The sequence below is a fragment of the Amblyomma mixtum genome, chromosome 2, assembly GCF_055824585.1.
Source record: "Amblyomma mixtum isolate Tamu chromosome 2, ASM5582458v1, whole genome shotgun sequence".
NCBI lineage: Eukaryota > Metazoa > Arthropoda > Arachnida > Ixodida > Ixodidae > Amblyomma > Amblyomma mixtum.
The window spans coordinates 301,067,343-301,079,316 of record NC_143013.1 but is presented as its reverse complement, the minus strand read 5'-3'; the positions used below and the strand labels follow the sequence as shown (position 1 = coordinate 301,079,316).

The window sequence follows — 11,974 nt, the reverse complement described above, 5'->3', positions numbered from 1 at the left end:
AAAAATCAGGGGCATTTTGACTGTCTAAAGTGCGTAGAGGCGAAAGCGTTTTCCGCACCACTTTGACTGCCTGTGTTGCTCTGATTACGACAACACTGGACGACGTCACACATAATTAATGACTAAATACTAAGTAATTAAAGATACTAATTATTGAATAAATACTGATTTGTGACAAAATACCAATTAACTGCTAATTAATGGCGCTTAAGCTTCGCCTTCAGGAGTGGAACACGACAGCGTGTTGTAACGCTGCCAGGGAGTCCACGGAACGCCACCACCCGTTCGGCGCGATGCCTTGCCCTTTGAACGCCACGCTTTTTGAGGAAAGGAAATGGCGCAGTAATTCTCTGTCATCTCGGTGGACACCTGAACCGCACCGTACAGGAAGGGAGGAAGTGGGAGTGAAAGAAGAAAAAGAAAGAGGGGCGGAATGAAAAAATGAAAATTGCATTTGTCGTAATCCCAATATAAGGCCAATTTCTTTAACTTCGAATCTCGTTAACTTAATTGAGAGGGTGTTGCATGGTAGAATAATGTCTGTTATTTCAGAGACTGGGTTGTTGAACCCTTGCCAGATTGGTTTCAGACCAGGATGCTCTATATGGTGTGCCCATACCGATCTGGAGAGCCGCATACAGTTAGCTCGGCGCCGAAACCAATACGCAGCGCTTGTTACTTTAGATGTATCTAAAGCCTATGACAGCGTTGAGCACAGGACGCTCTTGCAAAGACTGCGGGCAGTAGGACTTCCGAGATACTTTGTGGCTTGGGTTGCTGAATTCCTTGCTGACAGGGAATTTTACTGCTTTCAGAACGGTGTTTCATCAAGCAAATTTCGACAAGCGAGAGGAGTGCCCCAAGGGGCGGTCCTCTCCCCTGTACTTTTTAACATCTTACTCAGCAGTATTCCATGCAGTCCTCAGGTGTCCACTTATGTGTATGCTGATGACATCGCCTTTTTTGCTTCAGAGAACGACATTTCCTCTTTGTACCAGTCCTTACAGTCCTACCTGAATGTCCTAGACCAATGGTTAGGAGACATTAATCTGTCCCTTAATGTCAATAAATGTGCTTTATTGTTTTTTGCGCTCTCTCGTCCAGTTAATATCTCTATTGTTTACCGGAACCATGTAATTCCTCAAGTGCAAAGTGTCAAATACCTCGGAGTAATTTATGATCCTTCTCTTTCCTGGGGGGCCCATATCGAGCAGATCACTGTGAAAGGAGTCCGAGCAGTCGGTATGCTGCGCAGGCTGAGCAGTGTTCGTTCTGGCATGAGAAGGCACTCACTTCTTATGATTTATAGAATGTACGTCCATCCAGTCTTAGAGTTCGGCTGTGTTTTATTCTCTGGTGCGCCAGCGTATAAACTTCGCCCCTTGATTCTCTTGGAGCGGGAGGCGTTGCGCCTTTGTTTGGGCCTTCCAAAATTTGTGGCGAATTCCGTTTTGTACCTGGAAGCGCGTACTCCATCATTGACTTCTAGATTTCGGCTCTTAACGGTGAAAACGTTCGTAAGAATGTGCGATTCTTCGCTCCATGCCTCCAATTTGATCTTCCTTCGTCAGCCTAGGCTATTTTTCAACGAAACCTGGTCTCGTTTCCGTACCCCTCAGATATGTTTGGTGCAATCCCTCCTGGACCCCTTAAACGTCCGCATTTCGGACATCCGTCCGGTATGCGCCAACTCATCTATTCAGATTGTCTTCGATGACATCTTTCCAAAACATGCAAAGTTAATGCCTTTTCATTTGCTCAGCGGTTTATTGCAGGATTACCTGCTGTGCTTTAAATCTCATGTGCTCATAGCGACAGACGCCTCACAGTGTGAAGAAAAGGCCGGTGTTGGCATTTTCTCCATCTCCCTTGACTGGTCATTCTCACTCCGCCTTCCCGATTACACCCCTATTTATTTGGCCGAATTTCTAGCAGTAGTCTTAGCGTTGCGCAAATTAAACAGCTCCTTGTCTTCTGTCATAATTATGACAGATTCATTATCGTTGTGTTCCTCTCTCACCGCGCCTACAACATCTCAGGCACTTCGGTTACTCAAATGCTTGGTTCCACCCCACGTGTGTTCATTACGGTTGGTCTGGGTGCCTGGGCACAGAGGAATCCATTTGAGTGAGGTTGCTGATACCCTGGCGAAGGCATCTCTTCAAGGCCCAGTCGTATCTGTGCTTCCACCCAGCGCATATATTACCGCGGCCAGGTTTCGCAGGTATCTATCTGCTCTTGAAAGAATTCGCAGCATCAGCTCTGACCTCCTCTCCCGAATTCCGGCATCTCCTTTACCCGTGGTGCAGTAAAGGATGGCGATCACGCAAGCTTGAGGTTTCCTTCACGCGTCTACGTTGTCGCGTGCCTCTTTTAAACTTCTACCTTTATAGATCTGGTCTGGCGGTCTCCCCATTGTGCCCGTTCTGCGGAGAACCCGAAACGATAGATCATTTCTTGTTGACCTGCCGCCGTTTCTCCTCTTTACGGAGCCGCCTGCTGGAGCTTCCGTTACGACAGCTTGGTCTAAGTCTGTCAGCTGGGGTTGCTCTGTCTCTTGGGGCTTCCTCCCTTGGGCACAGCAACTGGAATGTGCTCTCCGCCATGCAAAACTTCCTTACAGACACTAAACGGCTGCCGTCTTAAGCTGTGCTCTTTCTCATGATCATTATATTTCTCTGGAATGGAAGCTTTCTGAAACGTGGAATATTTAGCCCCGTTCTCTATTTCAGTCACCGATCTCACAGCATTTCTTTAGCCTATTTCAATTACACATCTGAGATCCTTTCATTTATTTCCTAATTGCTATTATCATGATTGTTTTATTTTTCCCCACCATTATTTTCTTGTTTAACATTTTGTACACCTATCAGTTGCCGCCTGTGTCTTGGCCAATCCCCCGCAGTGGGTATGCGCCATTTTCTAGAGGACAACAACAACAACAACATGAAAATTTCGTTATCTATACCACTATATCTTGGCCAATCCCCCCACGTGGGTATGTGCCATTATAAAGAGGATGAAGAAGAAGGAAAGGAAGTTACGCAGTAAATGCTTCACATATTTCGGTGGACACGTAAAAATTCAGGGGGCACTTTGGCTCTCTAAAGTACTGCAAGGCGAAAGCGTTTCCTGGCCACTGTTTGTTTTTATTCACTTTTTCATTTTTCATTTTTTTTGTTTTTTATTTATTTTTGCTCCTTTCCTTAATTTTATTGTTTTTTATTTATATTTCAACATCTTGTTTTTATTTTGTTTTATTTTTGTTTATTTTCTTCTTTTTATTTTTATTTTCCTTTTCTTCACTTTACTCCTTTTATTTAATCTGTGCATCGCGGCACAGATTTAAACCGGCGGCCTATAATCGGGTGAACTGGCGACCCATAAGTATTATGCGAGGTTCGGGTGTCCACTAAGACAAGTGAGACTGTTACTGCGTCATTTCCTTTCCTCAAAACACCAGTTTTTCGATTTGTCCAACGGGCACGGCGTCGCGCCGAATGGCCGGTGGCGTTCCGTGGACACCCTGGCAGCGCTGCAAGACGCTGTCGCGTTCCACACTCAAGACGATGTTTAATCGTCCTCCAAATTTTTTTCTTTCTCTGCTTGATCGCTGTGATGAGCATGCGCCAGCGTTCCATCGTGGGCACGAGAATTAGAAACATAATCACAGCTTCTCTGGCAACCCCAGTACGCCAGCCGAGCTTCCTCTGTAACATCCCATCGTCGAGAGGCAGATGCTGTTCTTCCGAGGCTGACAAGTCGAGAGTCTCGTGAGCTGCTCGTGATATCGACAGCTTTATCTGGTTCGGCGTGCTCTGGTGGTAACATAAGCATCCCAGCTTCTTCATCGTACTCGGAGGACGAGTTGACTCCAGCGGCGAAGAGTACGGACGCCGCTTGCACACTGCATGGCTTCTACTATGACGTGGCCTGGCGATTGGCGTGCTTCCTGGAGCCCCTGCCTCTGAGCCGGTACTGCGCCTACTGCGGCCGCGTTTTCTCGCACATGATGATGCTCCCCTGCTGCCACGTCAACTGCGGCACGGGCTGCTACGCTCAGCGTACCACGAGGTGCTGCGCGTTGGACGCCCGGGCCTTCCGCCAGCAAGATGTCGCCACCAAGGTCTACTCCAGCGAGGACGAAGTGGCTCGACACGTAAGCGGAGAACATTGGCATTTTGTGGCCTAGGCCTCAACATTTCCCACCTCAGTGGCTCACGATTAGTTCAGTTTATGGGGTTGAACGTCCCAAAGCGACTGTGACTATGAGGGACGCCGTAGTGAAGGGCTCCGGAAATTTCGACCACCTGGGGTTCTTTAACGTGCACTAACTCACAGTACGCGGGCCTCTAGCAGCCGCGGGGGCTCAGTGGTTATGGCGCTCGGCTGCTGACCCGAAAGACGCGAGTTCTATCTCAGCCGCGGCGGCCGAATTTCGATGGAGGCGAAATTCTAGAGGCCCGTGTACTGTGCGATGTCAGTGCTTGTTAAAGAACCCCAGATGGTCGAAATTTCCGGAGCCCTTCACTACGGCGTTTCTCTTAGCCCGAGTCACTTTGGGACGTTAAACCTCCCATAATTTCGCCTCCATCTAAATTCGACCGCCGCGACTGGGACCGAACTCGCGTAGTGGCTCAGGAATCACGGGGTTCGGACGCTGAACGCGTCTCGGGTTGAACCCCAGGCGCGGCGGCAGCACTTCGATCGAGCCGAAGTGCAATGATGCCTGTGGGTTGTTCGATGTTAGAGCACGTTAAAGAACCCCAGTCGGCCAAAATCAAAATAGTCTTCATAGTCCACGCGTAGCTTCGTGACGTTAAACCTCATCATGTGGTGTCAGCCGTTGAAATATCTCGCCTTCACACACTAAATCAGGGGCAAACTAAGCAGGTTACTTCAAACGTGCAATGGTAATTGTGTGTAGGCTACAGAAGGTTATACAGCTTCGGATAATGAACAGAATGAACGGGTCTATTCGGATCAATGAATTGTATGGGACGCAAGCTTTTCTTTCTGAAGCCGAACTGTTCATGCTGACCAACTGCGGTGGCTGAGTGGTTACAGCACTCGACTACTTAGCTGGAACCCGGGTTCAATTTAGGTGGAGGCGAAGCGCACGTTACCAAGCCCCAGATGGTTGCTCTCTGCGCACGTTCAAAACCCCATATGGTCTACATTGATACGGAGCGCTGCACTACGGCGTCCCTCTAAGCCCATGTATCGCTTAGGGTCGTTGGAACTCACACCTTAAAACTTTAATTTTACAGCGAAAGCTGTGATAGTTGAGCGAAAACCAAACTAATTTGGGAGTAGTACATGAGCAGGGCAACCGTATAACGCATCGACAACACGCACGAAACGCTGTAGGTTAAACACATCTTAGCTTATTCGTTTTTCCCTTTTTTACAGCGAGAGATTTATTGCCTTCGTACAAGCAATTTAATGGGTACAGCGGCCAGCGTGACGCATAACCCGTTATAGCGTAGCGCTTTCGAGTTTTGGGTGTCCAGCGTGAAGCAAGATACTTGCTGAGGCGTTCGGTTCCTGAAAAATTGTGGGACGCTTAGCTTCGCCTTTGAATGTAACGAGAGAACGTGTTGCAGCGCTGCCAGGGAGTCCACGGAACGCCATCGTCCGCTCGGTGAGAAGCAGCGCTGCCTTGCTCGTTGGAAACACGTTTTAACGCAATGCATTTTTGAGGAAAGGAAATGACGCATTAATTGTCTCACACCTCGGTGTACACCCGCAGCCTTCGATTATAGGTCGCCGGTTCGAACTTCTGCTGCAAGCTAGGCACTAACATGACCAGTAAGTTTATGCTGCACGAAACGCTGAATCGTATGATACCATCTGGAACATTCGGCGGCAAACGAATGGCATAACACGATTTTTTTAATTTTGAGACGCGTGCTGCGCCCATCTACTATTACGACGCCGACACATTTCAACCGAACGAGCTGTCGCGTAAAACTAACCGACGGTTCTAACTCACGCCGTTCACTGTCTCCCGTCGATAGGAAAGAGTCAAACCACACCGGCGTCTTTCGCTCGATCGAAACACAGCCGTCGCGGTCAACTTTCCGGGAGCTCTGGGAGGCGCACCTTACAAACCAGTACACGCGCTCGTCGGAAACGGAGTCGGGTCGCCGCCTGCTTGCTCGGCTCCATGTCCGACTCACCCCTCCCATGGAAGACAGGCTTCACATCCGAGAACTGTGGAGACGCACCCTCCATTTGCGACCTCTTCCACCCAGCATGTCACACGAAGATCATAATGGTCGGCGCCTGGCACAAGCGGAAGCACTAGCCCGACATTATGGCAACAAAACAGGTGTATGCTATGTGGACGCCTCCAGCCCTCACCACGGGGGATGGTACACAGTCGCGGTAGTTCACAACAGCAACACAGTTAACGGCCTCACCTTCAGAGCCCGCATTGCAAACAAGCAGAAGAGGTCGCGTTTGCTCTCGCGGCCTCACGTTCCGATTCAAAAAAATTCAGGGGGCACTTTGACTGTCTAAAGTGCGTAGAGGCGAAAGCGTTTTGCGCACCACTTTCAGTGCTTCTGTGGCACTGGTGGCGTCACATGTAATTGAGTACTAATTACTAAGTGATGACAAATCACTAATTAATGGTTAATTACTGATTAATGCCTGGATACTAATTAACTGCTAATTAGGCTTAAGCTTAAGCTTCGCCTTTAGGAGTGGAACGCGACAGCGTGTTGTAGCGCTGCCAGGGAGTCCACGGAACGCCACCACCCGTTCGGCGCGATGCCTTGCCGTTTCAACGGAACGGTTTTTGAGGAAAGGAAATGGCGCAGTAAATCTCTGTCATCTCGGTGGACACCTGAACCGCACCGTAGAGGAACGGAGGAAGTGGGAGTGAAAGAAGAAAGACGAAGATGGCCCGTAATGAAGAAAATGAAAATTGTATTTGAGGAAAGAAAATTACGCAGTAACTGTCTCACATATCTCGGTGGACACCCGTCAAAATTCAGGGGGGGGGGGGGGGGGGGGGGTGCACTTTTTTGACCTAAAGTGTGGTCACTGATGTTTGGTTAAGATGTTAAGCTTCGCCTCTAAGAGTGGAACGCGACAGCGTCTTGCAACGCTGCCAGGAGTCCATAGAACGCCATCGCCCATTCGGTTCTACGCCTCGCTCGTCGGTAAATTGGTTTTTGAGGAAAGGAAATGTATCTGTCTCTCATTTGGCGGTGGACACTTAAACCTCGCCGGAAGGGAATGGAGGATGAGAGTGAGTGAAGACACCGTATTCACTAGACGCGCCTTTGTTCATTCCAAACCATCGAGCTGGCATGGCGGAGTGGATAGAATGCTCGTCTCGCACTCCGAAGACCGGGGTTCGATTCCCGAGCTCGACCAATTTCTTACTAGGTTTTATTTATTTATATGGCCTGACTAGAGAAGTTAATTAGGCTAATTGGGTAATTAAGCAATTAACTAAGGTCAGTCCCACTTACTTGGAGCATCACTATATGGTCCCTTCAATTGGTTGCATGGTTACTAGCCAAAGTACAACTGGCCCCGTTTGAAATTGGCGCACTCTGACGTCACGACCATTTCGACCAACTGAAAAGCGTGACATTCTCTGTCGACAACTGCTGCTTACAACGATGAGACACTAAAGGCTTTCGCCTTAATACATAATCAGCGACTCGCAAGGAGCCCGTCGGAACTTCGAACAAGGCTGCACTCCCTTCCAAGCCCATCTAATCTACACCAGGCCATGGCGGCTGAATTTCGGTGTGCGCCGTGCGATGCCAGTGCACGTTAAATAACCCCAGGTGGTCGAAATTATGGAGCCCACCACTACGGCACCTCTTCCTTCCTTTTTATGCGTAGCATATTGCAATCACTCAGTTCAGCCCTTGGCCGCGGCCGGGCAGCCACCAAACCACGTGGCGTGACGTCACCAAACCACTTTAAAGAAAGAAAAAAGAAAGGAAAAAACAAAAAAGAAAAGAAAAAACAAAAAAGAAGAAACAGAAAAAGAAAAAGGATTACCGACGATTACGTTACTTCGTAATGCGAAATTTGAGCGCAGCAAATAAGCTGTTTCACCTTTTCGATAGATTGAGGCAAAGAATTCGAGCAACACATGTATGCGCTATCACAGAATTTTTTTTTATTTTTCACACGTATTCCTTTAACAAAGATTCCACTAACAGTTCTTGACAGTCATGAAGGAAGCTTTGTGGTCGGAGAAATAGACATATATGGTCGACTTGGTACACCAATGCTTGATTCTCAAAGATGAGATCTATACAAGTGCCTCGCGAGGTTGTCACAGCCGTGGGACGCGTTACGAGCGAGAGGAACGGGATGTTCTCCCGCATAAGTGTTAGGAAATTGCTGTTTGTCTATATGTCAACATTAAAGTCCCCCACTACTAACATCGGTGTGGATCGATGGACGGTTAATGCGAGTTGCAGGAAGTGCACGACGTCTTTCGTGAGTGCGGTAGGGGCGAAGTAGGCAGCTACTACCAGCAAGCCGTTGGGCAACTTTGCGGCGCACAGTTCGCCAACTTCATGTGACGTGCCAAACATTTCGACTGATATTGCAGAGAGACCTGTGCGCAAGTAGATAGCGACTCCCGCCGCTCTGTTGTGGTCTCTGCGAGCACCACAGCAGTATAGGAAATCTATGATTTCGAGAGGCTCTTCGGGATCCATCCAGGTTTCAGCAAAGCAAAGTACAGAGGAATGGCGCAGAATGTGATCGTGGTGTACGTCCTTGGCATGTGCGGCAAGGGAGCGTACGTTAAGAATGTGGTTGTGAATGATGAATCAAGTGCTGCCAGCGAATGACGCGTCCATTGGCTGTCTGCGTGTGTTACTGATGTGTGGTTAACATGTTAAGCTTCGCCTGTAAGAGTGGAACGCGACAGCGTCTTGCAACGCTGCCAGGGAGTCCACAGAACGCCATCGCCAATTCGGCTGTACGCCTTGCTGGACGGTAAATTTATTTTTTGAGGAAAGGAAATGTATCTCTCTCGCATATCTGGGTGGACACCTGCACCTCGCCGTAAGGGAAAGGGGGAAGATGGGAGTGAACGAAGACGCCGTATTAGCTAGACGCGCCTTTGTTCATTCCAAACCATTCAGCTGGCATTACGGAGTGGCTAGCGTGCTCGTATCGCACTCCGGAGACCCTGGTTCGATTCCCCAACTCGACCAATTTCGTTCTCGGTTTTATTGATTTATGCGGTCTAACTAGAAAGGTTAATTAGGCTATTTCATATTTATATTATTGTATTTCTATCCATCGTGTTCTGTCATTAACCTGTCAATTGTTGGAACTGTCTAGGATGTTCGACACAACGTATATGAAACGAGCAACGTCTTACTGAGTGGGGAAGTGCGTGGTGGTGGAGGGAACGCGGCTTCGTACTTATCTGTTTTTTTCAGCAGCGTCTCCTTCCGCGGACGCTGTTGTCGCTGCGGCGCGCGTCTTTCTTTTCTTTTCTTCTGACCTCTTCATTCTCCTCTATATTAATTAGGCTAATTGATTAATTAAGCAATTAACTAAACTCAGTCCAACTTAGTTGCAGCATCACTATACGATCCCTTTGATAGGTTGCATGGTTACTAGCCAAAGTACAATTGGCCCCATTTGAAATTCGCGCACTGTGACGTCACGAGCATTTCGACCAATTGAAAAGCGTGACATTGGGGGCGGAGCTGGTTACGAGGCCGACGAAGACGCGAAACCCAGGAACGGACGCCAAAGAGCTGTGCTCTAAAAGAAAGGACGGCTGAGCATGGTGGCGGTTGCCACCGCCCCGTTTCAAAGGGGGCGTTCCTATCCATCCATCCATCCATACGTCACGGAGGAAAAGCTGCTGAGAAAATCGAGTGCCGCCAAGCAATACCTCGCGCAAAAAGACCGCGCAATATGCAATGCATTCTTGGCTTAACCAAGCTAAGCCTGGGCATCTTTTTTTTTCAGTCCCTCATTTATCCCTTCCCTTACGGCGCGGTTCAGGTGTACACCGAGATATGTGAGACAGGTACTGCGCATTTCGTTTCCCAAAAACCAATTTTCCAACTTTTCTGCTGCTAGCAACACTGTATGAAGTGTCACTTTTCAGAGCATCTGACAGCCTCTCTGAGGCCTAGTCACTGCTTTTTACTCATGCTTCTCGCACTGCCTATCGACTGTGCCACCAGCAGACGTTGTGAAAGAAAGCAATTCTTTTTCCTTTTTTGATACTTGCAGATACGGTGCTGGAACGCCGAAAGAGGCTGCAGCGTTACAGGGCTGTCATTCCAGATTCTGGAACACCACCACGAGTAGAACCTGCGCCTCGCCATCAGTTGCTCCCGATGCAACCAAGTGGTTCTTCGCGGAGGTGGTCGCTCATTGGACGTTAGGCTGCAGCGCCGAGAAGTCACCGTGGCAAAAGCTCACGGACTGTGTCGACAGACTGATGGCCGCCTGCAGCGCAGCGTTGGTCTAAACGCAGACCGAAATATTGTTTTTCTTGTAAATCTGTCAGGCAGGTGGCGCGTACTGTTCGCTGCAAATAATTATTTCGAATTTTCTAACGATATCGTGAAACGGCATTGCTGGCGGTTAAAATTAATGCAGCCTGCTGTATGAAAGCGCTGGCATCATATGTGCTGTTTATTTCGTATGACGGAGATGAAAATAAAATAATAATGGTAAAGCGTATTTAGACTCCCTCGAGTGGCTTTTTCAAGATCCTCGTACGGCGACTTTGCGATGGCTCTCATGTGGCGGCAAGCAAAGCAGGATAATTTGGCGCTCACAGGACGGGGCATGCCTGCATTGTCATCCTCGCATCCCATAGCGTTCTTTGCGTCGTAAGTGCATATTAATGAGCTGCATGTGAATTGCTGGCACACTGAGGTAAGTTGCAGTCTCTGCTAGTTACTGTTCTGCGATAGTGAACGCACTGAATTCCGTCTGCGCTGTGCTGCGTTGCAGATGGAGTGGAGATTTAATGCTCTGAAGCTATCAAGACAGGCTGGGCATCATTCGACATTGAGAGTCCTCCTCAGTTGCTGTTTTGCTCAGTTTGCAGCGTCGGCGAAATGCCACTCTGAAACCTCCACTGCCCTGTGCGCCCAGAAGATGCCTCCTCTGGAGCGATGCCTGGTCAGTGCAATTCTGATCGCCCACCGGTAAAAATGAATCTCCCGCCAGCCCGCCGCCACCTTTGAGGTGCTCCACCCACCCAGCCCTCCACTGCCCTCCAGCCTCCAGAAGCCTACTGCGAAATCACGTTCAGAGACGCAACGAGATGGCAGCCTTTGTAGAAACGAGACTTACAACCAATTATCTGCTAACTCATATTGTGGCATGTCATCGTATGATCAACTGTGCGTGATTTTATTTCCCTGGACGCTCACGGTTGCGAAATTTCAATAGCGCAAACGCTGCTTTGGCCAAAGAGCGGCACGGTACAAACTTTTTTAGGCTACACAATGTGTAGTCAGACTTCTTTTCCAGGTGTGTCAACGCAGAGAAGCCGGGGTAAAGCTTTTACCCATGGAAACTCTGTGGATTCCCGGCGGCACTGGGGATCGAACCTCGCGCATCCCGCGTACGAGGTGGATGCGCTAACCACTTAGCCACGCTGCTTTGGAACGCTTACGCTTCGTTGCTGCTGCGTGCGCATACTTTTAGCGTCCTTCCACCGCTAACAGTCACTCAGGCAGAAGAGCCTCTGGTAGCTGGTAGTATTTCAACAGATTCGTGGCCTACATATGCTATGCTAAAAAGTCAACCTACAAGCTTGGTGAGCGCTCGAGTTCGGTGACGTAGGGTCGAGGGCGAAAATATGGTAGGGTCTTAACGTAGTCGAACCGAGTAGACAAGCGAGCGAAGCGTGCGTTTAGCCTGGTTAGATCATGATTTTCCTTTGCTGAGTCGTTGGCACGTCTGGCGATGGTATTAACTCGGGTTAAGCTGCGATCGT

At 48.9% G+C, this 11,974-nt stretch overlaps 1 long non-coding RNA gene across 1 annotated transcript; it reads left to right on the top strand.

Moving 5' to 3' along the window:
* The first annotated feature begins 3,484 nt into the window (after positions 1–3,484).
* Positions 3,485–10,704, top strand: LOC149364687 (uncharacterized). Its single transcript, XR_016289211.1, has 2 exons — positions 3,485–4,159; positions 10,249–10,704. It is a non-coding gene; the product is annotated as an uncharacterized LOC149364687 (long non-coding RNA).
* Positions 10,705–11,974: the final 1,270 nt, after the last annotated feature.